This window comes from Tachyglossus aculeatus, chromosome X3 (assembly GCF_015852505.1).
Source record: "Tachyglossus aculeatus isolate mTacAcu1 chromosome X3, mTacAcu1.pri, whole genome shotgun sequence".
In the NCBI taxonomy this organism is placed as follows: domain Eukaryota; kingdom Metazoa; phylum Chordata; class Mammalia; order Monotremata; family Tachyglossidae; genus Tachyglossus; species Tachyglossus aculeatus.
In genome coordinates this window covers 23,324,612-23,339,073 of record NC_052099.1, presented here as the reverse complement: position 1 = coordinate 23,339,073, position 14,462 = coordinate 23,324,612, and positions in this window count along the sequence as shown.

Here is a 14,462-nt window from a genome sequence, read left to right as displayed (position 1 = left end):
TAAAATTGCCTGGTGGCCTTCACCTCTCTAACAAACTCCTTTTTGATGGATTGTTGCATCCCGGAGCATAGTTACTGCATCAAAAGCAGATTTGTTTCATTGTCAGTTCAGCTAACATAACCCCATCCAGCCCTAGGTAGACATGATCAACAAAGATCTAATTTATCTATATTTTACATTTGTGGTGCAAGGCCTTATTCTCTGCATCAAGTCAAGCATGCAGATAGATTTTAACTAATCCAGTGTCTTTTTATTCCATGTCTTTCTTTTCTTTGGATCAATAATACTATAATCTAAATACCAAGGGACTAGTAGCCCCAGCTGCATAGGCAAAGAGTACCAAGCTACAGAGCAATGCGGGGGGACTCAGTATGCACCTGGAAAATGATGGTACTAAGCTTAATACAAGAAGTCCCCACAGAAAGAATTTGCCAGGTTTAAATTTCTAAACTGCCCCAAATTGAAATAAGAGAATACCAGCCAGTCACTTGGTAAGCATTTTACTACGTGCTGAGCATAGTACTACGCACTGGGGAGATACAGAATAATTAGGTTCAACACTGTCCCTGTCCCACATGGGGCTCACAGTCTAAGTAGGAGGGAGAACAGATATTGAATCCCCATTTTACAGGTGGGAAAACTGAGGCACAGAACTTAAGTGACTTGCCCAAGGTCACACAGGAGGCAAGTGTCAGATCTGAGATAAGTCGAGTCCCCTGACTTCCTGCCCTGTGCTCTTTACACAAAGCAGAGTGGCATAGAGGATAGAGAATGGACCTCGGGGGCAGCAGGACCTGGGTTCTAATCCCTACTCGATCACTTGTCTGCTGTGTGACATTGGGCAAGTCATTTTAACTTCTCTGGGCCAGAAATCAGGAAATGGGTTTGCTTTCCTGCCCAGGAATGTTAACTTGAAAGCCTTCTTGAGTGTGACAGATCTCATACCACTCTCAATTCCTCCAAATAATTACTGGCATTCTGTAATCTGCTGTTTAATGCTTCACCCTCTTGCTGAGAAACAGTTAAATCTGGAATTTGCAAATTTCAATTGCATAATTTTAGCATAGTTCAATGTGGTTTTTATCAGATTCTTTTGTTGGAAAGCTAAAAGTCTAATGTGAAAGATCTGCTTCAGTTTTAAAGATGAATTCTCCAACAGTTCTACTTAAAAGCCATTTCCTTGGGGAAGTAAGAGATGATGACTGCAAGGTTCCGGCTGTCACTTTATGTCATTTGTGTGCCCATATGGTTACCATTGGTATTTATAAAGGGAGGCTGTGTATCCTAGTGGAAAGTTTTTGGGACTGGGAGTAAGGAAACCTGGGTTCTAAATCAGTTCAGCCACTGGCCTTCTGTGCAACCTTGGGTAAGTGTGCTTCTAGGTACCCACTATCCCTACATTTGTGAAATTCAAATGGGATGGATCTGGTCTGAGTTGATAGTCTCTCTCCCCCAGTGCACAATGAATTGACAAACATCCCAGACTGAGCCCCCTTTTTCCTCTCCTCCCCCCATGCCCCCTGCCCTTCCTCCTTCCCCTCCCCACAGCACCTGTATATATGTTTGTACAGATTTATTTCTCTATTTATTTTACTTGTACATATTTACTATTGTATTTATTTTATTATTGATGTGTATGTAGCTATAATTCTATTTATTCTGATGGTATTGACACCTGTCTACTTGTTTGGTTTTGTTGTTCGTCTCCCCCTTCTAGACTGTGAGCCCATTGTTGGGTAGGGACCACCTCTCCATGTTGCTAACTTGTACTTCCCAAGCACTTAGTACACTGCTCTGCACACAGTAAATGCTCAGTAAATACGACTGAATGAATAAATAAAACCATAATTTTGTATTATTGTATATAAGGTTTAAAAGACTACATCTAGACATTGTCATCCCTGCGTAATGTTTCTCACGCTTTTAGAGCTTGTTACTTCTGTGCAGGACATGATGGATTTTATAGACAGCTAATCCTATAAGGATGGCTTCAAGTTAGCAGCAGGAGAGAGTTTTCCCCACACTCTCTTAGGTCAGTCCTGAGAAGACAGAGCCCATGACAGTGCCGATGTGTTACGATGGAAGGAGGGAGAGGTGGATTTGAAGGAAGAGGCGGCTTTGTTTCAGAGGGAGCTTTCAGCATATTGTTAGGTAGGGACCGTCACTATATGTTGCCAGTTTGTACTTCCCAAGCGCTTAGTACAGTGCTCTGCACACAGTAAGCACTCAATAAATATGATTGAATGAATGAATGAATGAATGAATACAGCATGGGATGATCTGAGTGTTAAGTACTAGCAGGATAGGATGAGGGAGAGGTTACTGGAAATTGACTGGTCCAGACTGAAAATGGTCTTTATTAAGTGCTTACTGTGTGAAGAGCTCTGTACTAAGTGCAGAAAAAGAATACAAAGGTGGTGATTAGAGATGGCTCCTGTCTCTGGTGGCTTGGGTAGAAGGCAAGGGCCATGTATGACCATGTAGGGCAAAGCCTGACTATTCAGGGACAGCCTTCTCTTCCACTGGTTGCTGGGGTGGCCAGGGCAGAGGAGAGGGGTGTTTGGCCTCCAGCACCTCCAGAAAGCTGTTGTCTATGGGATAGATTCCTGGGTTCATCATTTCAATCAGCAATGGTATTAAGCACTTACTGCGGGCAGAGCACTGTACTAAGCACTTAAGAGAATACATTAGAGTTGGTTGACATGATCCGTGTGCTGTAGCAAATAAATCATGTTTGTCTCTTAACACTGTTTTCAGATGATTCTTAAAAATCAATCTCATTTTTCTCAGAGATCCAAATTCCCTTCTGTGGGATTGAGAACCAGGCGACTCCATTAGCCCCAATTAAGACCGGGCAGGGCTTGGGATCTTTCGTAGCCAATGAGCACTGGCTTTGTTCCATGCACGGTCTGCCATGGTCAGTCAGGAGACCTAGGAAAACCTGATCCAGATTCATCCCTGGCAGCCAATGAGGAGGCTTCTGTCAGGAAAAGTCCTCTCAGTCTGCCAGAAAAATGTGTGTGAATCCTTCCACTGGCTAGTATTCATTCTGCTAGTCCCAACCATGAGCCTGATTTAGTCTCAGGCCAAAATATCTCTTTGCCATACACAGAGTCAGCCAGAGAAATAACACTGCAATGATTCCAGTGCCAGAGATAAAATAACCCTAGCAGTGGCACAGTTTGTCCATTTTTCTCTCCAGATCTTTCTTCCCAAAATGGATCCTAGCCATAGTCTCGATTTTGCAGAAATACTGTATCAAGGTAAGGTGCTCAAAATGGAGCTGTTTTAAATGTTTTAAAGAATATTTTAGATATTCTCATACCAATCCAGAAATTTTCAAATTCTAAGAGTTTTGAAAAAATTTTAAAGGAAAAATTTATTTAAATTCATACTATAATAATGATCATTTTTTTAAGTACTGAATTTAAAATTCTACCACCAGCATCTTCAGAATGGAAACAGGGATTTTTTTTTTTTCAGCCACCTGAATGCTGAAGGCGATTGATGGATTGGTTGGTTGGCCAGCCTTGAAATGTCAGCATTAAGTAGGCAGATGCTTCTGACAAAGCTTCAGGGAAGACAGAATATACAAATTTGATCCACAAGCTAATGCTTACTTACCTTGGACTCCCTTTTAAGAGCTTGATGTCTGCCTGAGTACCTAGCATGGTTTGCTAATCACATACCTGTAGTAACGGTGTAGCTGAAACCATGACCTCCTGTCAGTACAATTCTGGGAATTGCCATTAAGGTGTAATGCTCTGCTTGGTGTGCTGGTAATTATTAAACCCAGGTTTACATATGAACTAACCCTAATCTGCGATCCCTCTTTGATGTTATGATAAATTTCCTTTTCATCAGGAAACCTTTAGAGTTGAAAATAATTACAATTAAAAGGACAGCCCCCAAGCTCGACTCTGCCCACAGTATAATGTAGCAAGTCTTGAACCCTATGAAAATGGAAACAAATGCCCCACAAAAACGTTAAAAATTTCATAAAGAATCCAAACAAAAATTACAGGTGCCAAGTTCTTCATTCATTCAGTTGTAGTTATTGAGCTCTTACTGTGTGCAAGGCACTGTACTAAACATTTGAGAAAGTACAATACAACAATAAGCAACAACCATAAACAGACGCAAGTTACTGGAGACAACTTGATATATTGCTTGGGAGAGTTGACCAGAAAATTGCATGGTTTTTTTTTGTTGTTGTCTTTTGCAGAGAGATCACAATGACAGCTAATACCAGAAGACACCTGGGAGGCAATAAACCTCCTCCCTTTTTACTAGAAAGAACTTTCACTCATTCACAGGCCTCCTCCTATTCCTAAACCATTCCCAGTCCCAGTGAGTAATAAATATTTCCTGGGAATTCCTAGGGTATGTCGCACTGGACTCTGTGCTTGGAATAGATGTGAAAGTACCATTCAATTCTCCTATAACCCCACATAGAGGAAAAGGCTCATGATTACTGTTTACTCAAGCCCTGATCCGTGCAGCTTACAAGTGGATTACAGTTTCTTTCAACCTCTCCTTGCATTCTTTCCAAGTACACGTTTGTCATTGGAAAAACAGTCTCACTTCCCAACAGCATTCTACCCAAAATCCTCATTGTGGAAACACCGAGTGTTTAGACATGAACACTTAGTCCCTTACGATTCAGTAGGCAAGGCAAAATAGGAGAGCATATAATCAAATGAATTTGAAGCTACAAACTAATTACCAAGAGTGTGGAGAGAGAAAGAATGGGTCAGGAATGGTCCAACTGGCGTTAGTTGGCCTCTGATAATGTAAAAGGGAGGAGAGAGGTCATTTGATAAAAATAATTATTATTATTATGGTATTTGTTAAGTGCTTACTATGTGCCAAACACTGTTCTAAGCACTGGACAAATAGGATGAGACTGTTGACCTCAGGGAAATGAAAAGCATATTTCTCATTTGCGAAAAGAACTAAAATCTTAATGTTGAGGCTGTCAGCTTTCTATTTCCCTCTTTAGCTGCATGTTGGTCTCAGAAAGGATAAAGTTGCTCATGAGAAAGGGAGAAAGAAAAAATACTGGTTATGCAGAAGTACCACTGCAAATTTAGCACTTGATCCCTTAGGAAAAGATTAGCTAGTCCTCACATTGGCCCACACCCCCACATCCAAATCATCCAAACCAATGGCATTTATTGAACGCTGACTGTGTGCAGACCCCTGTATTAAACGTGCACTTAGGAGAGTACAATACAACCACTTGGTAGACATGTTCCCTGCCCACACATGCAGAGCTCTTGCTGTCAACTAAAATAAAAATCAATATAACACATACACCTACTATGAAAACAAAGTTTACTGCCTTTTTAAAAGGTAAGCATTTCTTTTACAATTGTATAATACATTTTTATTTTAGTAAGCCCATCTATTCACAAACAAAAATGATGTCTACATTTGTCTTTCATGGCTGTTTAATGAGAAACCGTTTAGTCGGTGATTTTTTTAATAAACTGTCTTATAGAGAAGGCAGAAAACTGACCTATCCTTCAGGGATAGTCTGAAGCTAAAAATAAAAAAACTGTACATATTGGTAAATTGAACTTTTCTGAATGTTAAATTCTAAGGTGAAATTTGAGGAATTGAATTTGTTGTATACATTTGCATACGACCTAAACTCGATTTTGTTTGTTTTTCCTATTTTCCATTGTATTGAATAGTTACGGCTTTCCTATTACCTTGTAGGTGGTAGGTGGAACCATAACTGAAGATTTAAAAAAATATCTAATCTCATTCCCTTCTGGGAATTCTCATCCCCCATTCCCTCTCCATCCCCCATTCCCTCTCCATTCCCCATTCCCTCTCCATCCCCCATTCTCTCATCTCTAAATCTTTCCAATCTTTCTAATACTTCTCAGCATCTGCTTGGGTAAAACCCCCTGATTCAAGCATAGGGGTTTATAAAAATTACACTAATTGTGGCATTAAGTACTTGCTGCCATTACTGTTATTATCATTATTACTGTGTTCAAGTGCTTACTATGTTCTCAATGATGGATAGAAACAGTTGAAAGAGCCCGGGCTTTGGAGTCAGAGGTCATGGGTTCGAATCCAGGCTCCATCACATGACTGCTTGTGTGACCTTGGGCAAGTCACTTAACTTCTCTGAGCCTCAGTTCCCTCATCTGTAAAATGGGGATTAAGATTGTGAGCCCCAAGTGGAGCAACTTGATCACCTTGTATTCCCCCCAGCACTTAGAACAGTGCTCTGCACATAGTAAGCACTTAACAAATGCCATTATTATTATTATTATTATTATTATTATTATTATTAATCAGGTCAGACACAGTTCCTGTCCCACACAGGGGGGTCAGTGTAAATAGGAGGAAGAAGAGGTGCTGAGAAGCAGTGTGGCTCAATGGAAAGAGCACAGGCTTGGGAGTCAGAGGTCATGGGTTCAAATTCCACACAATTGTCAGCTGTGTGACTTTGAGCAAGTCACTTAATTTCTCTGGGCCTAAGTTACCTCATTTGTAAAATGGGGATGAAGACTGTGAGCCCCACGTGATACAATCTGATCACCTTGTATCCACCCCAGCGCTTAAAACAGTGCTTTGCACATAGTAAGCACTTAAATGCCATTATTATTATTACTATTATTATTTTGAGGTATTTAATCTCTGTTCTTTCATTCATTCATATTTATTCATTCAATTGTATTTACTGTGTGCTTAATGTGGGCAGAGCACTGTATTAAGCACTTGGGAAAGTACAAAATAGCAATAAACAGACACATCCCCTGTCCACAACGAGTTTACAGTCTACAGTCTGTTTTTAACAGAGAAGTTAAACGACTTGCCCAGGGTCATACAGCAGGCAAGTGGCAGAGCTAGGATGAGAACCCAGGTCTTCTGACACCCAGGCCTGTGCTCTTTCGACTAGGCTATGCTGTTTCCATGTGCTGCATACCAGGCACTGAACTAAATGCTGAATTAGATACAAGGTAATCTGGTTGGACGCAGTTCCTGCACCACATGGGGCTCACAGTCTAAGGGAGAAGGAGATTAGATATTGAATCCCCATTTTACAGATAAAAAACTGAAGCACAGAAAAATTAAGTGACTTGCCCAAGGTCACAGAGCGGCAAGTATATGAGCAGGGATTAGACCCCTGACTCCAAGGTCCACACTTAACCAATAGGTTTAAGATGTGATCCCCACCCTCAAGGAATTTACAATCCAACTCAACAGGCTAAACACAATTAGAAGCCCTGGATGTTTTTGGCTCTTAGCTGACTCAGTGTGTATACATGGATGTCCCTTTAAGATCCATCAGATTGTGTTAAATCTTCAGTAACATGGGGATAACAATGATTTATTTCCCAAGGTTATTAACGTGATAAATGAAATCAAAGCCTAGGAAAGTCAAGTGCTTTGAAAATTAACTGAAGGCTTCTATTCCAATAGCAAAGAGACTCTTATGGATACTCAATGGCAATATTAATCTTAAGAACATAACTGCTTCCTAATGGCCTTCTGTGACAAATTCACCGCATTCTTCAACTGAGGGGAAAAATGCAGCTGATTCAGTTCTTTTGATGATACACTCAAGCCAGAGGAGATGAGCAGGAGGGAACGGATTAAAAGTATTTCTTGCCCCACCGACCAATCAATGGTATTTGAGTGTTTCTTGTGTGCAGAGCACTGTACTAAGCACTTGGAGGAGTACAGCAGTTAGTAGGCATGTCCCCTCCCCACAAGAAGTTTAGTCTAGTGGGAGACATGAATTATGGATAAATACAAGTCCACAATTAAGGTCATACCTCCTCCAAGAGGGCTTTGCCCATTAAGTCCTTCTTCATCACCTCTGCACTTTGAGCTGTGACCTTTGGGCCTTTGATACTTGCCCCACTCTCCACCCCACAGAACTTATATACGTATCTATAAATTATATATTATAGATTATATTAATGTCTGTCTCCCCTTCTAGCTGTAAATTCGACATGGGTAGAGAGGGCTTCTGCCAACTCTGTTGTACTCTCCCAGGCTCTTAGTACAGTGCTCTGCACATAGTATGTGCTTGATAAATGCCATTATTGATGATGACGATGGTGCGTAAATGTTGTGAAACAGAGGGTGGGGTGAAAAACAAGTGTTTAAAGGGTACAAAGCCTGTGTTAACCTTTAAACAACCTGTATTTGTTCCAGTGTGCTGGCTGAATAATGAGTCCAGCCTCAGTAGTCTGCAGCATTTGATTAGATGCAATTAAAATCACATCTTGACTTTTACAAAGCATCACAGTCCAATTAAATACCTGAGACTCTTGAGAAAGCAAGAAAAGCAATTGGCCCATTGTTTTCATTCCAAAATGAAATCCAAGGCAGAAATTGAGCATTACAGCCATGAAAGGCAGAGCCAATATATGACATAGAGGGTAGAGCAGATGGTCTTGGTTTTCTGGGGATATTTGGGAAACCCATTTGTCTTCAGAGACTGGGGAACCCGATTTCTAAGATAAGCATTTGGAATTGCTGGCATTTCCTTTGAGGTGGCAATTATTCAAGTAACTAGCTGATTTAGGTTGTTAATTAAACTGCAGTCAAAATCAAGGGTTTCTTGATTTCTAGAGGTTTGAATAACAGATGAATTTTAGAAGCCAGCACTTTTCATCAACACAGCCCTTACACTTTCACACCCTCACACCGTTCAACTTAGTGTCTGCCTCCTCAGCTAGTTCATAAGCTCCTTAAGGGCAAGGATCATATCGTCTAGCTCTGAAGTACTCTCCCAAGTGCACAGTTCTTTGCACACAGCAGAGGCTAAGTATTGACTGGGAGAGAAAGAAACTTGGCAGTAGTTGCCTGAAACATTGGACATGAAACATCCTGAGGGCCATTCCAATAACCATAGACAAGTCATTCACTGTTAATGAAGACTTTCTCCTTTCTCATTATGGACATAATATAGTCAGTTATGAGGCTGAAGAATTTTTCCTCTTTTCCTGTTTTGTTGCTTTTGGAAAGCACTGCCAAAATTGCAAAGTCTGACTCAGCTGCTCCCAAAATGCGGGTGACTGGTGAATTTACAGAGGGTGTCCCCTGGATTTGAAGCATCTGTGCATTTAAGAGATGAAAAATCAGCTGGTGATATTTGCCCTCCATTTCTAACAATCTAACTCGAGTTATTTTGGACTGGCTCCTGTTCAGTATTGTTACTGATGCAAACCAAGAGTCTGAGGGTGATTTTAGAACAAAGTAATTTTCATGACTTACTGTGTGAAGGAACTTCTCCAAAAGTCTATTCACTTGGATTTTCTCTGGGTCAACATATGTCCAACTGAAAAATCTAAGGCAGCTATTAGATTCTACACCTGCCTGCTCATCTTAGCCCAAGTTTAAGCTGATTGGCAACAGGGAATAGAATCTGTCCCAGTTTTGTTCCATCGTTCTAGCAGTTTCTCCTGAGTTTGTGTATTCTTTAGTTCAGTTATCCTCATTCACTGTGAGTTCAGGATTTGTGTCAAACTAAAAATGGCCCTTCATGTAAAAATTTTGGCCTAAGGTGCAGTCCTATGCAAATACAATAATAATAATAATAATAATAATAATAATAATAATAATAATAATAATAAAAGTTCACTCTGAAGTGAGTGGAGTCCAGTTCCCTGTGTAGCCCCAGTGGTGATTTGCCACTTCTCCATGCTAGAGAAGCAACCCTACCTAGTGGGAGTTTAATCCCAGCTCTGACACTTGCTTGTTTTGTGGCCTTGGGCAAGTCACTTAAATTCTCTGTGCCTGTCTTCTCATCTGTAAAAATGGAGATTAGACACCTGTCCTCCCCCTTAACCTCCCCACTGAGAAGCAGCATGGCATAGTGGAAATAGCTCAGACCTAGGAGTCAGAGTTCCTGGATTCTAATCCCAGTTTTTCCAATTGCTTGCTCTGTGACCTTGGGCAAGTCACTTACCTTCTCTGTAGGTCAGGTCCCTCATCCTTAAAAAATGGGGTTTAAATACCTCTTCTCCCTCCCTCTTAAACTGTGAGCCCCATGGGGGTAGGGGCTGTGTCCAACTTGATAAACTTGTATCTGTCCCAGTGCCTAGAACAGTGTTTGACACAGAGTAAGCGCTTAACAAATATCATTATCATGAGAAGCAGTGTGGACTACTGGAAAGAGTACAGACCAGATAGAGGACCTGAGTTCTAATCCCAGCTCCACCATGTTTTGGCAAAGTCATTTAACTTCTCGGTGCCTCAGTTCCCTCATCTGCAAAAAGGGAATTCAGTACCTGTTCTCCCCACTACTTATACTGTGAGCTTCATGTGGGACTGCATGATCTTGTATCTACCTCAGTGCTTAGTATGTGGCACAAAGTAAGCACTTAACAAATACCGCAATTATAATTATTATTAAGATGTTGGACAGGGATGTGTCTGGCCTGCTTATGTTTACCCCAGTATTCAGCTCAGTGCCTGGCATATGTAAGTGCTTAATATACACCATTTATTATTATTGTTATTACACCCTTTGGAGGAAAAAAAATCTACCACCTTTTGAATACAGCATGCAAATTCCTCTTCACGGATCCTTAGGACTGGACATCATCCATCTTTTCCTAGGGAAGGCTCTATCTAGAATGTTTCTCATGTTTACGATACACAAACAAGGGAAAATTGCCCTTTTTTAGCAAATTATATGGTGTGGAGAGGACCAGATTAACATTGCTGTGGATTTGTGGCAATTAAATTTCACGGGGCCTCTATGCAAGTGTTTCTTTCCTAATTTTGAAACGAAATGATCAAAACAACTTTTAGTAATGCACTAATAGTCTTTTATTCACAAAGCTATGCTGGGACTATATTTCATTCTTAAAATACATAGAATATGCTTTTAATTCCAGATAGCCTACTTCTTACTCTAGAATAGATGTTATATATCCCACAAGTTCGAAGATTTTATATCCAGTGCTTAGATGGAGTGAACTGAACATAATACCCTAAGTCCTTTCCACTTCCTTTCAAACAATAGTACCTATTTATAGCTCCCGGATTTCATAGATCAGTTTGTCTACACAACATAAAGAAGAACTTCTGTAACTTGAAAATATCCCAAAGTTGTGGTCTCCTTTGACCTATGAATTTTTTTTAAGTGTCCTCATTCTCAGTCTGAACCAGCTCTAGTTGTCTTTACTTCACAGTTCTTTTCATCTTTTCCCATTGGCTCAAGGAAAAAATTAATTTAGTATAGCTATTGAATGAACTTTCAAAAGCCTCCAGAATAAGAGGGTTTTAAAGCCTCCATTCCACTGTCTTCTTCACTCCCTAAATTTACTCCCAGGAATTCATCCCAAGTTGCCCGATACTTAAAAGAAAGAAAAATCAATGCAATGCTCTTTATTAATCCCAATACTTTAACTATGCAAAATAGGAGAAACAGCAAAATTGGGAAAGAGTCCTTTAGCACTGCAGCAACTTCGCTAGGATGCCTTCCTGGATCAATCACTGTCACACATTTCAGAAGCCCCAAACACAGCACACATGACAGAAAGCACAAAGCCAGGCACTTTCAACATTGCGGCTATTCCACTACCGGTTGGTAACCATAGAAACAATTGAGCCACATTAGCAATTCCCCACTATAACCTTGTGTCTATTCCTCCCTGAACGTTAATGCTGTCCCTATCAGTGATTCAAAAAGCCTGAAGTGAATAAAGCTCTTAATTTGCAGTCAAGTTTAAACTGAGAAAAGGGTGCAGTTATGCCCTTTGACAACTGACCCTTTAAGAACCATGAAGACATGTGGGTGAAGGGGACGTAATATGATGGGTAAAGGGGCAGAAACCAAAATATTTATCTCACTGATTCTTTATCACAGTCGGTCCTCGTGAACAGGACTCACATGAGGGCCTGGCAAATGTGATGTGAATCAGCACTAAATCTATCATTCCTGCAAGCTGTGCTTTCTGGAATAGTGAGTATTGTGATTATGCCAGCAGATTCATGCCTCTGGCACTAGAATTTGTTGTTATTCATTTCCTCTGTTATTTCTAGGACTGACCCTCCAGATCACGGAGGACATATTGGACCCCAAAACAGTGACTTGTTCACTAATAAACCACCAGCCCCAGGGAGACTTGAATATTTTCAAAGTACCTGCCCAGTGGCTGTGGCACAGAAGGCCACACGTCATGTCCCAAGAAGCAGCGAGATCCTTTGAACACATTCTGGACAAGGCTGTCTTATTCTGCCAAGTTATGCAGTGTCAAAACAGTCTGAAGTGTAGAACTGTTACACTTTTCTCTCAAATATCTTGAAGAACGTTCAGTGCTTTGACCGTCTAGCTCAATATCCCCTTTATCTCTCTCTGGTGCTCTTCTACTTTAAATAGTGTCAGTGCTATACAATATATGAGGATCCCTGTATCCCTTTAAAGATTTCAAGGGTACATTGCCACCCATGCCAACACCATGCAGGGGGCCAGACCTGTCATGTCAGAGATATAATTAATGACAGAAATTTCTGCAGTTTTTAGAACCTCAAGAAGCCTTTGGCTTTCATGACTCCTGTTCTCTGGACAATCGGGTCAGAAAATTGAGTCCTTGATCTGCACTATTCTGAAGCTCTTGACTTTTGTCTTTGTATTCTTATATTGTTCCGATTTTCCCTTTATAATCTTTCCTTGGGTACCCCTCACCAAACCCCCCACACTCTCCCATTTCAGATGGCAAGGGCCAAGGACTGAATCTTATTTATCCTTATCCTTATTTGTCCTTTATAGCACACTTCCCAAGGGCTTAGCACAGTGTTTTGCATATGGATCCACTCAAATCACCCAATCAGGATCAATCAATCCTATTTGAGTGCTTACTGTTAGCAGAGCACTGTACTAAGCATTTGGAAAAGTACAATATAACAGAGTTGATAGAAATGTTCCCTGCCCACAGCGAGCTTACAGTCTAGAAGAAATCAGAAATGCTGTAGAGGAATAGTATGTGAATCAAAAACATCGTGATCATGCTGAGGGGGAAGGAAGGTACAGTGCTGTGCACACAGTAAGCTCTCAATAAATATGAATGAATGAGGGAGAAATCAATCACTTATTGTATTGTATTGTAAAGTATTCATTGAGCACTTATTGTGTGTAGACACTGCATGGCATAGTGGATAAGTATGGGCCTGAGAGAAGGTCATGAGTTCTAATCCCTGCTCCACCACTTACCTGCTGTGTGGCCTTGGCAATCACTTCACTTCTCTGGGGCTCAGTTCCCTCATCTGTAAAATGGTGATTGATACTGTGAGCCCTATGTGGAGTAGGGACTGTGTCCAACCCGATTTGCTTGTATCCGCCCCAGTACAGTGCCTGGCACATAGTAAGCATTTAACAAATGCCATAATTATCATTATTATTATTATTAAACACTTACGAAGACTAGAGAAGAGAGTGGAAGAATGACAAGAGGAAGGTGGAAAGAAAATGAAGGGGATGAGTCATGAGGGTAAAGACAATACGAATAAAAAGAAAAGAGGAAGATTAGGCACATCGTACAGCATCTTCCATTTCTGTAGTCTCAAAAGTGCAAAAGACACTTAGTACAGTGCTTCTGCTTCACTTAGAGAGAAGCAGCGTGGCTAGAGAGAAGCAGCGTGGCTAAGTGGAACAAGCACGGGCTTGGGAGTCGGAGGTCATGGGTTCAAATCCCGGCTCCGCCAATTGTCAGCTGTGTGACTTTGGGCAAGTCACTTCACTTTTCTGTGCCCCAGTTACCTCATCTGTAAAATGGGGATGAAGACTGTGAGCCCCAAGTGGGACAATCTGAGCACCTTCTATCCTCCCCAGGGCTTAGAACAGTGCTTTGCACATAGTAAGCGCTTAACAATGCCATTATTATTATTTTAAGTGCATAGTACAGTGCTAAGCGCTTAGTACAGTGCTAAGCGCTTAGTACAGTGCTCTGCACACAGTAAGCGCTCAATAAATACGACTGATTGATTGATAGTACAGTGTCATGTTAATTTTGTGCTCTAGCACCATCTAGCTAATAGTGAGTGTAACTTATATCACTTTGATAAGAGACTTGAGGGGCTGGCAAAATGCACAGAGAGAACCACAAAAGACACACTGGAAAAAAAGCAGAAAGACCTGAAAGGGAAAATAGTTGCAGAAATAGTATTTATTAAACACCCACTGGGTGCAATGCACAGTACTAAGTACTGGGAAAAGTATAACTGAAGAACGAGACAAATGAGAAAACTATCCATTTTAAAGTTAACAGAACAATGGAGGAAGAGGCCAATGGTACGTACCTGTTTTGTACTACTTAAAAATGAAAAAAACAAAAAGCAGTTCCTGAGCTCTTCTTCTGAATCTGCTTTATTCCTTCCCAATTTAGTCCTTGTCCCGGTTTCCAACTTTGTGAGGTATTTCATGTTGCACACTATCCTGAAGGGATTTACATTTGAATTACATCTTCTAAGTTCTGTAA